The 14257-nt window shown below is 41.3% G+C and overlaps 1 long non-coding RNA gene across 1 annotated transcript; it reads left to right on the top strand.

Moving 5' to 3' along the window:
- The first annotated feature begins 129 nt into the window (after window positions 1-129).
- LOC114900568 lies at window positions 130-8464 on the top strand. The gene is made up of 3 exons (XR_003794873.1): window positions 130-194; window positions 7246-7300; window positions 8264-8464. It is a non-coding gene; the product is annotated as an uncharacterized LOC114900568 (long non-coding RNA).
- The last annotated feature ends 5793 nt before the right edge of the window (window positions 8465-14257 follow it).

Below are 14257 nucleotides of genomic sequence, written 5' to 3'. Positions count from 1 at the left end.
AAATGCGGAACCAGCAAAATCTCGCGAGCTAAGGCTTCGTTCTGCTCCTCCCCGCTGAGAGGGTCTGGAGAGGCCGCTTTTCGCACCGCCCGCTCCTCCGCCTCAGCCAATCAGCAGCCTCTAGGCCGGGACTTCCGCTGCCGGAGGCGTGGTGGAATTGCGGTCTTCGGACTGGAAGAGCGGCTGAGCCTGTGGTTGGTTGGAATTGTTGCTAATGTCTTGCGTGTTCCATCTCACTAGGTTGCAAGGGGCCTCTGTGAGGGCAAAATTTTAAAAAAATTTTTTTTTTTCCGCCGTGCTGTGCTACTTGCGGAGTCTTAGTTCCCCAACCAGGGATGGAATCCAGGCCCACGGCAGTGAAATGGCCGAGTCTTAACCACTGGCCGACAAGGGAATTACCCACAAATTTTTTTTAATTTTAATTTGATTTTTAAGTTGAGCTCTAACTCACATAGCATAAAATTCACCCTTTTAAAAAGTACGCTCCTGTGTTTGTGTGTGTGTGAGTGTGTGCAGAGTTGTGCAACAATAACCATTATCTGATTCTAGAACATTTTTTTCCATCACCCCAAAGAGAAACCGGTACCCATTAGCAGTCCCCATGCCTCCCTCCTCCCAACACCTAGCAACAACTAGTGTACCTTCTTTTTATATGAATTTGCCTAATCTGGATATTTCATGTTAAGTGGAACCACACAATATGTAGTGTTTTGTGTCTGGCTTCTTATGTTTTTCAGATTCATCCATGTTGTAGCATGTATCAGTACTTCCTTCTTTTTTATGGACGAACACTACTCCATTGTATGAATATACCATGTTTTGTTTATCCATTCATCTGTTGATGGACATTTGGGTTGTTTCCACTTTTGGCTATTATGAATACTGTTGCTACGAACATTCCTGTACTGGTTTTTGTGTGGATAAATGTGTTCTTTTCTTTGGGGTATATGCCTAGGAGTGGCTGGGTCATATGGTAACTATATGTTTAAACTTTGGGGTAATTGACAGATTGTTTTCCTAATTGGCTGCACCATTTTACATTCCCACTGGCCAACATCTGAGGGTTCTGATATTTCCACATCCTTGATAGCATTTGCTATTATGTATTTTTCTGATTATAGCCATCCTAGTGGGTGTGAACTGGTATCTCTTGATTCTGATTTGCATTTCCCTGTTGGCTGATGTTGAGAATCTTTTCATGTGCTTATTGGCCTTTGAAACAAATACATTTTTATCTTCCTTTAAGTTACCTCAGGCCCCCAAAAGACCATCTGAAAAAGGGTCCTGGTCCAATAACAGTCTTCATCCACTATCTCCACAACATTACCATTTCTTTTGTTCCTCAACACCAGTCAGTCCACATTCTGCAGGGTGCCTGCCCTCCCACAGAAAATTCTCTCACCAGGCTCTCCGGTGTCAGTTTCCAAATCCCACAGGCATTTTTCAATCATTATCTTACTTGCCATTTAGTTCTATCTGGCCATGGTTTCCCCTTCTCTGTGCCCTACTTGTACCCTATAGAAGCCAGATCACAGGGAGGGACAAAGAGGTTCTTGAAAAATAAAATCAGTGATCAAATCAGGAGTCTAGTGGGATGGGCCAGATATGTTGATAATAGTTTACTTTAGCCAGGCTTGTTTGGATGCAAGTGACGGAAACCCACACTGTTCATCTTTCCATCAGAACTATCTTAACGTTTTCTTCCCCACTAGACTGTGAATTCCTTTGGGGGCAAAACATAACTTGTTTATTTGTCATCGCCAGTGCTCAGCACAGTGCCTAGCACACAATAAATGCTCAATGAATGAAGGGTGATATAGACTGGAATTCCCAGACTAACAGAGGAGATTGACACAGGAATAAACAGTAATTATTGCGGTATTACCAGTACTGATAAGATGAAAGGTAGAGGAATTCTAGGCTTTTTATGACTTGGCCTTTAGTTTTCTAGTTTTCTAGCTTCATTGCTTAAGGTGGTTTTCCAGCCAAACAACTTCTTGCTGTTTCTCCAATAAGTCCTGGGCCTCTTTGAGTCCATGCTCCTGTGCTTGCAGTTCTTTTTGCCTGGAATGCCTCAACATCCACATCTTACCTTGTCCTTCAAGATCCAGCAGGAAATCCTCTTTCCTACCTCTGAACTCTTGTAGCCCTGTATCAATATATCTTTCTTGTAATATAATTATAGTTGAAGTTAAAGGTAGTATTTGCATATTTAACAGCTGTTTTGTTAGGTGGTAGGACTTTGAGAGTTTATGTTCTTTTCTATTTTTCTGTATAATTCCAATTTTTCTCTAAAAGCAAATACTAATATTAATTTCTTTCTTTCTTTTTGAAAAGAGAAGCAAGATAGAATAGTGACTAAAAAGCTCGTATTTTGGAGGTGACTATTTGTATTTGGACCCTGCCAGTGCTACTTAATAACCATATAACGTTGAGTATTTTCATAACTTTTTGCCTCAGTTTTCTCATTTGTAAAATGCGGGCAATCTCTTAGGGTTGTGAGGATTAAATAAGGTATAGAACTCCCTTAGACAGTTCTAGAACATATATTTACTCAATCAACGTTTGCTATTTAAAAAGGAAGAAATTTTGACATGTTTTATTACCTTGGTTGGATGACCAGCCTCTTGAAAGCAAATCCCTGACTTACTTATCTTTGTATTTTAACTGTGCCTATTGTGGAGCCTTGTATGAGATATTCAGCAAATAGAAATGTAGCAAATATTTGCTAAGTAATGCAACTGAATATTTGGCTAAGTATTATTTTTTTTATTTATTCATTTTTTGGTGGCACTGCGTGGCTTGTGGGGTCTTAGTTCCCCGACCAGGGATTGAACCTGAGCCCTTGGCAGTGAAAGCACAGATTCTTAACCACTGGACTGCCAGGGAATTCCGGGCTATGTATTATTTTAGACCAATTTTTTTAAACAGATGCAGTCCCTGAATTTCAGCAGTTCTTGTGTAGCTTAGGAAGTAGTTGCATCTGCTTGCCCAGGGAGTACATTCTCACTTTTTGTTGTTGTTGTTTTTAACCTACCTCATATTTCCTCAATGGGGAACAATCTTTGATCAAATGGCAGTAAAATGACCAGGTAAGGCAGTATGTATTTTCTGGAAGGGATGGAAGTGCCTGGATCCTTCCCCAAAATATTTTAATAAGGAAGCCATGTGTGAAAACAACAGAGATATTATATCACGAGGCTACTAGAGTGAGAGCCGCAAGGAAAGTCCTATGCCGGTTCTGTAACCTTGGCTTCTGAGAAAGAATGCAGCCATTAAATGATAGAGCAGTGGTTTAAACTGGAAACCTCTTCATTACCCACGTGTTTTCTATGAGAATTTTAATTAATTAATTAATTTGTTTATTTTTTGGCTGCACTGAGTCTTCATTCCTGTGCGCGGGCTTTCTCTAGTTGCAGCGAACAGGGGCTACTCTTTGTTGCGGTGTGTGGGCTTCTCATTGCAGTGGCTTCTCTTTGTTGCAGAGCACAGGCTCTAGGCACGGGGGCTGCAGTAGTTGTGGTGCGTGGGCTTAGTAGTTGTGGCACACGGGCTTAGTTGCTCCACAGCATGTGGGATCTTCCCGGACCAGGGCTCGAACCCATGTCCCCAGCATTGGCAGGCAGATTCTTAACCACTGCACCACCAGGGAAGTCCCTATGAGAGTTTTTATATGGTATTTTCAGTTTGTTGTACACATTCTCTCTTTCACACACACACACACACACACACATGCACACACACAATTATTCTAGAAAGGTGCAGTCTAATAGAAACAGAGTTTGAGCCACATAAGTAATTTTAAATTTTCTAATATATAGATAGATAGATAGATAGATAGATATAGATAGATAGATATTTAAAGCAAAAATAAAAATACCGAGTGGAATTAATCGATAATATATTTTATTTAGCCTGATGTATCCAAAATAATGTGATTTTAACATGGAATCAATTTAAACATTTTCAATAAGATATTTTACTTTTTCTTGCAAAACACGATATGAATGTATTTACATCTACACACAGCTCAGTTTGGACGAGCCACATTTCAAGTGCTCAGTAGCCACATATGGCTAATGGCTGCCATGTTGGACAACACAGTTCTAGATCATCTGCATGATCCTCTCATAACATACCTTCATTTTTGCTTGCTCTTTTTGGTATCAAAGTGCCAGTTGTCATGATCTAATAAAACATTAACAGAAGCAAGCAATGTGAAAACAATGCATCAGTACCAACTGACAGCCACATGACACGCTGTGGAATGAAGAAACCAAGAAAAAGCAAAATTGGGAGAGAATCAAGAATAGCTCAGCAAATGGTGGTGCAGGATGCCCAGTGCAAAAGAATTTACCCTGTACCTGTCACTACCACATTCATGTTGCAGGTGATTTTATTTCATCCAAATATTCCCTGTCACATTAAGTACTGATGTTATTTGGATTTTATTAACTTTACTGGTTTTGTTGGTGTTTAATTTATAACTGTAATTTGATAGCTTTTTAAAAGCTATAAACATAAGGACATTTAGAAATTTATACTTTTATAATAATTTATATTATTTAAATAATGTAATTGTCATTAAAAATATTTCCAGACAGCATGAGAAGTGAGTTTGTGAAAATTTTCCTCCCTTTTAATGGGATTGTTCCTTAAGTTGGAGAATCACCGAGGATATGAAAGGCCAGCCATTTATAAGAAAACCTTTCCAGATAGCCACATTTGAGAGCAGAGGGGAGGAGGGGAAGCCTTAGGGATTTGGAAATATTTGACCAGGATATCAATATAGATCACTTAGAGATCAAAGATAAGATTTCTGAATGAACAAATATAACAAAACAGAAACAGACTCATAGATACAGAGAACAAACTGGTGGTTGTCATGGTGGGGGTGGCGGGGGAGATGAGTGAAGTAGATGAGGAAGATTAAGAGGTACCGACTTCCAGTTAAAATGACTTATTTAGTCATGGAGATATAATGTAGAGCATAGGGAATATAGTCAATAATATTGTAATAACTTTGTATGGTGACACTTAGTAACTAGATTTATGATGATCATTTGTGTATAAAAATATCGACCTGAAACTAATGTAATATTGCAAGGCAATAATACTTCAATTTTAAAAGTAATAAAATGTAAAAAAAAAAAAAAATAAGATTTCTGAGAGAGAGAAAGATAGAGTAAAACATAGGAAAAGAGTGAGAGAAATTGCTAATTGCTACAGGGCAATTTGCTCCCGTCAGACACAGCCTATAGTCTACAAATACTGGGGAAGTTTTACTCTTTCCTTGGCTCAGTTGGCCAGAGAGATCACTGCACACCATCTGGTCACAGCAGATGCTGAAAGCAGAAGCTAAGCAGCAAATTGTACCGCAGCCAATACTGCCTTTTCTGAACCTCTCCCACCCCCTGCCCCACCGGCATTCATCACGCAGTTCCCCTTTTCAGCTCCCTCGGGCAGAATTTGCAACCTTGCATTTTCATTCTGTATAAGTGTCCTGTCTCATCATTTGAACAAACTCGCTCAAGCCCCACCTCTTCTCACTTTGGTCACAGCAAGGTTCCTGTCCCTCCCAGCTAGTCAGTGCTCTTGGCAGCCTGTGTTTCAGCCCCTGTCACAAGTGGATGAAAAAAGACAAACAGACAGTAAAGTTGCTAAACTGTCCCTGCTCGTTATCTCATGACTCAGGTCACAGGTCATGAAAGAGAAATCCCAATTTGTTGAACACAGAAAACTCACTCAGTGAAGAAGCCATGTGAAAGTTTCCACTTTGAAAATGTCTTCAGTCTAAGGTCAGACCTCTGTCAGTCACATACACTGGTGAATGCAGTTCATGGTCCTTGCACTCCTGGAGCTCACATTCAGTTGGAGAAGATAGATATTAACAAATAATTACATAATTACTACTAGGAAGAAAAGCACAAAATGCATTAAGAGCATTAAGAGAGCGTAACAGGAGAGACCTAAGAGAGACTGGGGAGTCTCAGGAGATGTGATTTAAGCCAAGACCCGAGAAGGTGAGGTAGCCGAATGAAGAGAGAGGGAAGAGGGTCTGTTCAGAGTCAACAGCACGTGCAAAGGCTTTGAAGCAGGTAAGAGTTTGCTATGATCAATGCACCAAAAGAATAGAACTACCATATGACCCAGCAATCCAACTACTGGGCATATACCCTGAGAAAACCATAATTCCAAAAGACACATGCACCCCAATGTTCATTGAAGCACTATTTACAATAGCCAGGACATGGAAGCAACCTAAATGTTCATCAACAGAGGAATGGATAAAGAAAATGTGGTACATATATACAATGGAATATTACTCAGCCATAAAAAGGAACAAAATTGCGTCACTTGTAGAGACATGGATGGACCTAGAGTCTGTCATACAGAGTGAAGTAAGTCAGAAAGAGAAAAACAAATATCGTATATTAACACATATATGTGGAATCTAGAAAAATGGTATAGATGATCTTATTTGCAAAGCAGAAATGGAGACACAAATGTAGAGAACAAATGTATAGATACCGGGGTGGGGGGCAGCAGGGGTGATGGGAAGAATTGGGAGATTAGTATTGGCATATATACACTATTGATACTATGTATAAATTAGATAACTAATGAGAACCTACTGTATAGCACAGGGAACTCTACTCAGTGCTCTGTGGTGATCTAAACGGGAAGGAAATCCAAAAAAGAGAGGATACATTTATACGTATAGCTGATTCATTTTACTGTACGGTAGAAACTAACACAACATCATAAAGCAACTATACTCCAATAAAAATTAATTTTTTTTAAAAAAAGCACCGGAAGAGGCCAGTGTAAGGAGAATGTGGTAGGCGAAGGGAAAGTGGAGGGAGCTGAAACCAGCCACCAAAAACTTAGATCTTAGTTGAAGCCGGTTGGCCAGCCATTGAAAGGTTTTCAGGAGAAGAGTGATGCCTTCTACACTTTAAAATGTGGAAGCAGTTAAGAGGCTATTGTTGTTGTCTGGGCAGAAGATGGAGTTGCCCTAGACTAGATCAATGGGGAGAAGTAGACAGAACTGAGGTCTACTCTGGAGAAATAATTCAGTGATGAGCTGACTGTGAGTCAAGGCTAAGTTCTGTGTTTCTGGCACAAACAACTAGCTGGTTGTTCCCAATTACTAAGATAGAGAAGATGGGAGGAAAAGCAGCTTTGGGGGTAGATCAGGAGTTCTGTTTTGAATGTACTAACATTGAAATATCTACGATGCAGGTATATACAGGTCTGGAGCTCAAAGAAGAGACCAGGATGAAGATCATCTTGGCAGGTACCAACATATAGATCTTTACAGCCATGGCAGTGGCTAAAATAGCCAGGGGGAGAGTAGAGAGTAAGAGATGCCAGGGCAGAACCTCGAGGAGCCCTGATATTTAAAGACCACATAGAAAGAAGAAACTGGCAAAGGAGGTTGAGAAGGAGCAGCCAGAGAAGTAGGAGGGAAACTAGGAGGGGATGTTATAAAAGCAAGAGAAGAGTGTTGAAGGATAAGAGAGGGGGTCAACTCTATGGAATGATCTTGAAAGTTCCAGGAAGAGGACTGAAGGGAAAGTTTATAAAAGTGGTGACCTTGGGGAAATCTTCTGACTGTGTTCTCATCTTCACGTTCCACTGTGGTGATTTAGGAGAGAAGCTTTATAAATGCCATCATTGTGGGGGAGGAGAGTCAGGCAGGAACCAGATGTACTGATGAAAACCTTTGTCACCCAGGCACGTCCTGTGGTACTCACCGAGGAGTAGCCTTCTCTGAAAGTGTACTCTTTTTTTGCTTCAACTGTTTTTAATTGAATGATTCTTTAAATTCTATAGTGCTTTACAGTTTTCAAAATTTTCACATTTCATGTAATCCCCTTGAAAGCATACTCTTGAGTAAGAAATGGTGACAAGAATTTGGCTCAGACTGCCTTCAGTCACAAAGAGAGCCCAAAGACTCTAAAGTTTTTAATGCCTTTTCTCACATTTTTTGCCATTTTCCTTTGCTATCTTAACCCTGCCACTTACTAGCTGTGCACCCTGCCACTTACTAGCTGTGTACTTACTAGCTGTGCACCTGTGCACTTATTTATCCTCTTTGTACCTCAGTTTTCTCATCTGTAAAATAGGGACAATAATAAGACTGATAAGAGGATTGGATAATACATGTAAAATACTCAGAACAGTGCTAATATATGTTGGCTATTATTAGTCTCAGAAACCAAAGTTTGTGTTGTTGACATCTTTTCTCTTCTCCTAGAGCTCAAAAGCTATTTCTCTCATGTCTTAAAAAAGAAAGGGACTTCCCTGGTGGCGCAGTGGTTAAGAATCCACCTGCCAATGCAGGGGACATGGGTTCGAGCCCCGGTCCGGGAAGATCCCTCATGCCGCGGAGCAACTAAGCCCATGTGCCACAACTACTGAGCCTGTGCTGTAGAGCCTGCAAGCCACAACTACTGAGCCCATATGCCACAACTACTGAGGCCCGCACTCCTAGATCCCGTGCTTCGCAACAAGAGGAGCCACCGCAATGAGAAGCCCACGCACTGCAACGAAGAGTAGCCCCTGCTGGCCACAACTAGAGAAAGCCTGCGTGCAGCAGCAAAGACCCAAAGCAGCCAAAAATAAATAAATAAATTTATATTAAAAAAAAAAAAGGAAATGGATTTGAAAATTAAATTTGCCATTTACTAGCTGTGTGATCTTCGGGAAGTTACTAACCACTCTGTGCCTCAGTTTCCTCATCTGCAAAATGGGATAATAGCAGCACACTGCTTTATAGAGTTATGGTGAGGATTAAATGAGTTATGCAGCGTAAAGCATTTAGAACAGTGCCTGGCACATAGTAAGTGCTACCTGTTAGTTATGTTGTTCTCTTCAGCTAATCATTTCCCTCAGTATTGCCATCACCTTTAATCTTGAATGTAATAAAATGAGGACAAGGAGAAAGTGTGTAGATTTTTTTTCATGATAAAATACAAGTTTTGATTTATTTGTAATTAATCCTAAGGAAATAATAAGGAAGAACATGATGGATTGGCATCTAAGTACTGAAGTTTGGAAGATAAACAATATTTTCCATAACAATTTTTGGTGCTGCTGTTAGAAACATGTATTTTTAACCGCTTTGGTAAAACATCATCTCTCTTCTTTAAAAAATCATAACAGGGTTTCCCTGGTGGCGCAGTGGTTGGGAGTCCGCCTGCCGATGCAGGGGACGCGGGTTTGTGCCCCGATCCGGGAGGATCCCACGTACCGCGGAGCGGCTGGGCTGGTGAGCCATGGCCGCTGAGCCTGCGCGTCCGGAGCCTGTGCTCCGCGGCGGGAGAGGCCACGGCAGTGAGAGGCCCGCATACCGCAAGGAAAAAAAAAAATCATACAAAATTTTTGTAAATGATAAAAATTTAGTAAGAGTTCTTTTTGGCAGGCCAAAAAGAAGAAAAAGGAGGAAAAAGAAGAGAAGAAAAGGAAGAAGGCAGGCAGGCAGGCTAATAAAGTACAACCTTTGGGGAGGATCATGTCATTAAATGTTCTGTAACCTTGTCAACCTTCCTTGTTCCGCTTGCTCCATTCCAGCCATTACATTCTGCCAAATGCCCTCTCTTCAATCTGACCTCACACAACTGTGATAGACATATTTTGTGAAAGAACATGGGTTTTGAATGAAGACAGACCTATGTTTAATCCTGGCACTGCCATTACTAGCTGGTGGTCATGGGCAAATTACTTTAACTTTGTTGCTTCTTCTATAATAGATATAATAATATATTGACCTCACAGGAACATTAGGATTATATGAGTAAATGTAGGGGAAGTATCTAGCATATTTCCTGGCACGTGGTTAATGGTCTATGAAACTAGTTCCCTTTTCTCCGCAGTCTGACTCCCTGCCCCCTTTCCTATCCTGTCAAGTAAGTAAGGTCCCCTTCCTTCTTCTTGAAATTAGAAGAAAACTGAACTGCATCTCCTCAGGATGCTACACGGACTCCCCCAATATCCAGAACCCTTGAAACAGAAGCCACCCCCGGTTCAAATATAAGAATGAGAAGAATTGAAGAAAGAACCTAAATCCTGAAAATTCTGAGGCTGATATTCTCCAACCACTGGATCCTTAACCTGCTGCCTTTCACCCTATAATGGTTTACGAAGGAGATATGCAAAGTGGCCCTGTAAATCACTGGAGGCTTCTGTACAGGCTTCTGAACAAAGTTCCCAGCTTCTTATGAGCTGGGATGGACTGCTTGTGAGCCACGAGCTCTCCTGTTTTCTGTCAGCCTTATGGCCCTGTCAAAAAGACTGAACATGCTCCTCGGCCTGCTTCCCTGAGTCCACACTTTCACTATGGCCATAAAGTGATTCCAGTATAAAGGCGAGGACAGGACTTTGCCAAGAGTCAGGGGTCCCTCCACTCAGCTCCCAGAGACCCCTGGGCATACCTCTGTCACTTACCTACTCGATGTGAACATGGTTTGTCTTCCACCTCACTGAGCTAGAAACCTAGTTAGAACAAGTTTGTATCTTATTCAACTTTTTAAAAATATCCTTACTTCCAAGCACAGTGCCATTTACCTAATCCTGGGTGTTTCTGATTGGTGCTGGAGTGGGTGTCATTTTATCTCTGCTTCTTAATCTTTTTTGTATTTTCCAGTGTGTATGCATACATGTGTGTGTTTTAAACAAAGAACATGAATTGCTTTCATAGTAAGAAAAAAGGAACAATTCTCTCTGGTTGGGTGTTTCGGAGACTGGGCTGTCCTGTCTTAGTGCTGTCTACTTTGGTGGTATTGAAATAGAAGGCACATTGCCCCCAAAACAGTATGTTCTAAGATGAGAGAAAGTCAGGGGTATGAAATGGATAGGCATGGCCCAAACTAGCCTAGTGTGAAAGCAGGATCATGGTCTGGGTGTTGATATTAATTTCCCTAGGGAGGGGTACTAGGGTGTGGTAGACAATCAGAGGGCTTGGGAGAACAGGTTTTACCCATCTGTACAGAAACATTTCAATATTTTCACAACTGCAGTGGCTATCCTGATGCCATTATGAACTCTAGGTCATGAGGGGTGCCCAGCATAGTCCTTACTTAGAAATTGCTCTGGGATGATAATGAGTCCTTGATTTCTTCAGGTAAATCAGTTACACTGGATGTTTGATGGGTGGTGGAATGTGTTGGTGTTCATAAGCTCTGTGGTTCCTTCTGGACGTGGAACACTGTTAGAGTTTAGCTGCCAATTCTGTGGGTCCCACCACCATGGCCTCCTCTGCCCAACAGTTCTCTCTCACCCATTTATAGTTTTAAGTGATTTCACCTGTGTGTGGTCCGGTTTCCTCCTTAGCTATCTATTAAATATTCAGGCCCACGTGAAGTGGAGGGCTAGAGGGAAGGCTTCCATGCCAGGCCTCATCTTGCTGGTGAGTGACTTCAGGCAAGTGGTCATCTCTCTGAGTCTCAGTTTTTTCATCTGAAATGCAGAACATAATACGTACCTCACAGGGTTGTTGGGATTAAAGAAGATGGTGCTGAACCCAGTGCCTGGCACAGAATAAGTGCTCAATAAATGGTACTTAATAGCAGAGCATGGACTCTGGAGCCAGCCTGTCTGGCTTCAATCTCTGCCCTCCCCTTACTAGCACCCTGACCTTAGACATGTTCCTTAAACCTCCTGTGCCTCATTTTCCCCATCTGTAAATGGACATAATAATAGCACTTACTTCATGGGCTTACTGTGAAAATTAAATAGGATAATATTTGCAAAGGGCATAAAACAGTGCCTGACACATTATGAGTGTTCAATAAAGCTTAGCTATTATTAGAATGATTATTAATAGATGTTTGATTATAAATGTGCTTTGTGCTTGCATGAATGAAATGAATCATGAGATATGAATTGTCTTGGCTTAATAAGCTCACATCATATTGAAACAGGAGGGAAAGGGGCAGGGCACAACCTTTAAATGAATGACATAACCATAGGACATGACAAAAACTGGCTAGAATCAACTAGGTCCAAGGTGGCAGAAGATTTGACTTCCAGTGGACCTTGAGCCTCATTATACGCTCATTGTAATATATTAGCATGCTAAATGACACATCCACAGGTGCCATGACAGTTCTGAAGCCAACCATAAAAGGCCCAAAAGTGGGTGGTGACCCAATTCATGGAAATCCCTGCCCCTTCCCCAAAACAGTTGGAATAATCCACTCATTAGCCTATGAAATTACCCAGCCCATAAAAACTAACCATGCCATATTGTGGGGCCTCTCACCTTCTGAGATGGCCCATACTCTGTGGAGTGTGTTTCTCTCTAAATAAATCCACTTCTTACCTATCACTTTGTCTCTCTCTGAATTCTTTCTGCGATGAGACATCAAGAACCTGAGCTTCATTAGGTCCTGAGACCAGGTGTGTGATCTCAATTAAAAGACCATGCAGGACTTCCTTGGGGGTCCAGTGGTTAAGACTCCATGCTTCCAATGCAGGGAACATGGGTTTGATCCCTGGTCGGGGAACTAAGATCCGACGTGCTGCACAATGGGGCCAAAAAAAAAAAAAAAAGACCCAGCATGTAAGTCCCAATCTGAGTTGCACGGTTTCAGTATTTGAAGAGATAGACAGATGCACAAATATCAAGATGTCCTTCTGAGGACTGACATAGGAGTATTCTCATATTCTACGATAGCCCCAAAGAGAGGGCAATTAATTCTGCCTGTCGGCGTTATGTTGGAGCAAAAATGCTCTTTTGCCCGTGTGTGGTCCCAATTCTTCCTTATGTGTCAATGAAACATGTGAGGCCACTTAACGTGGAGGCCCACAGGCAAGATGGGCAAGTCAGGCAGTCTGGGGGTGCAGCCTTGGGGATGAGTAGCAGTGGTTCTGGGGAGTAGATGGAGGAGGGCAATCAAACAGCAGGTAGAAGTACAGGATGTGCTCAGTGAAGGCCAGAGCAAGGAAAGAGTATGCAGAAAGGCTATTTAGGGCCTGAGTTAGAAGGGCCTGAGCACCCCACAGAATTTGGGCTAAAAATTAGAGCATAAAGTATTTTTGTTAAACAAGTGGTATTTCAATATAATACTGTGGGAGCATGGAGGGAAGTTCCTTCATTAGGCATAGTAAAAAATATATAATAATGTTCTCATGCTTTCACTCTCAAGTTTTCTTTTTGGGAAAAGAGAATTTCCAAAATTTTGCAGAGGGCTGTGTATCCTAAAATCTGGGCATGTCTGGTTCCTTTCCCTCTTCAAAGCCACTGCTGCAAAGTCCAAGTAACTGTAAGGCCCTCCTCACCAGGGCTTGCTGGGGATAGATGCTGTGAGTTATCACACCCAGGCATATAACCTGAGGGCATGCTCTGAGCTGTACAACCTTTCACACCTACTGTCTGGAGGGTTCTCAGCACCACAGTCTTTTTCTTAGTCTCTTCTCTTGATCACTGTATGTCTACCTTTCCCTCAAACCCCAGGAGGGAAGAAATCTGATTAAAAAATTTTTTTTGAAATAATTTCAGACACACAGAAAGGTTGCAGGAAAAGTTCAAGGAATGCTTACGTACTCTTCGCCCAATTCCCCAGTTGTTAATATGCTATATTCACTATATGCTTTATTAGCTTCTCTTTTTGTATATACATCTTTATGGACTGAATTGTGTCACCCCCCCCCCAAATTCATATGTAGAAGCCCTAACCCTCAGTACCTTAGAATGTGACTGTATTTGGAAATAGAGCCTTTAAAAAGGCAATAAAGTTAAAATGAGGTGGTCACGGTGGGTTCTAATTAAATCTGACTGGTGTCCTTATGAGAAGAGGAGATTAAGACATACAGAGAGAGGCGCCAGAGGGGTGCTCCCACAGGTGAGAGACCATGTGAGGACAGTGAGAAGGCAGCCACCTACCAGTCAGGGAGAAAGGCCTCAAGAGAGGGCAAACCTGCCAACACCTTGATCTTGTACTTCCAGCCTCCAGAACTGCAAGAAAATTTTGTTTTTTTTCTACCAATTTTATTGATATATAATTGACATAGAGCCCTGTATAATTTTAAGGTGTACAGCATAATGATTTGACTTACATACATCAAGAAATGATCATCACAATAAGTTTAGCAAACAGCCATCATCTCATATAGATATAATAATTTTTTTAAGCCACCCAGTCTGTGGTATTTTATTGCAGCCCTAACAAAACCTATATATATATATATATTTTTAACCATTTGAAAGTAAGTTGTAGATATGATGTCCCTTTATCTCTAACAGCAAGTA

This window comes from Monodon monoceros, unplaced genomic scaffold, assembly GCF_005190385.1.
Source record: "Monodon monoceros isolate NGI ecotype Baffin Bay Population unplaced genomic scaffold, NGI_Narwhal_1 Super_Scaffold_19, whole genome shotgun sequence".
Classification (NCBI taxonomy): domain Eukaryota; kingdom Metazoa; phylum Chordata; class Mammalia; order Artiodactyla; family Monodontidae; genus Monodon; species Monodon monoceros.
Note: the sequence above shows the minus strand (reverse complement) of the source record. Positions and strands in the feature narration are given on the sequence as shown.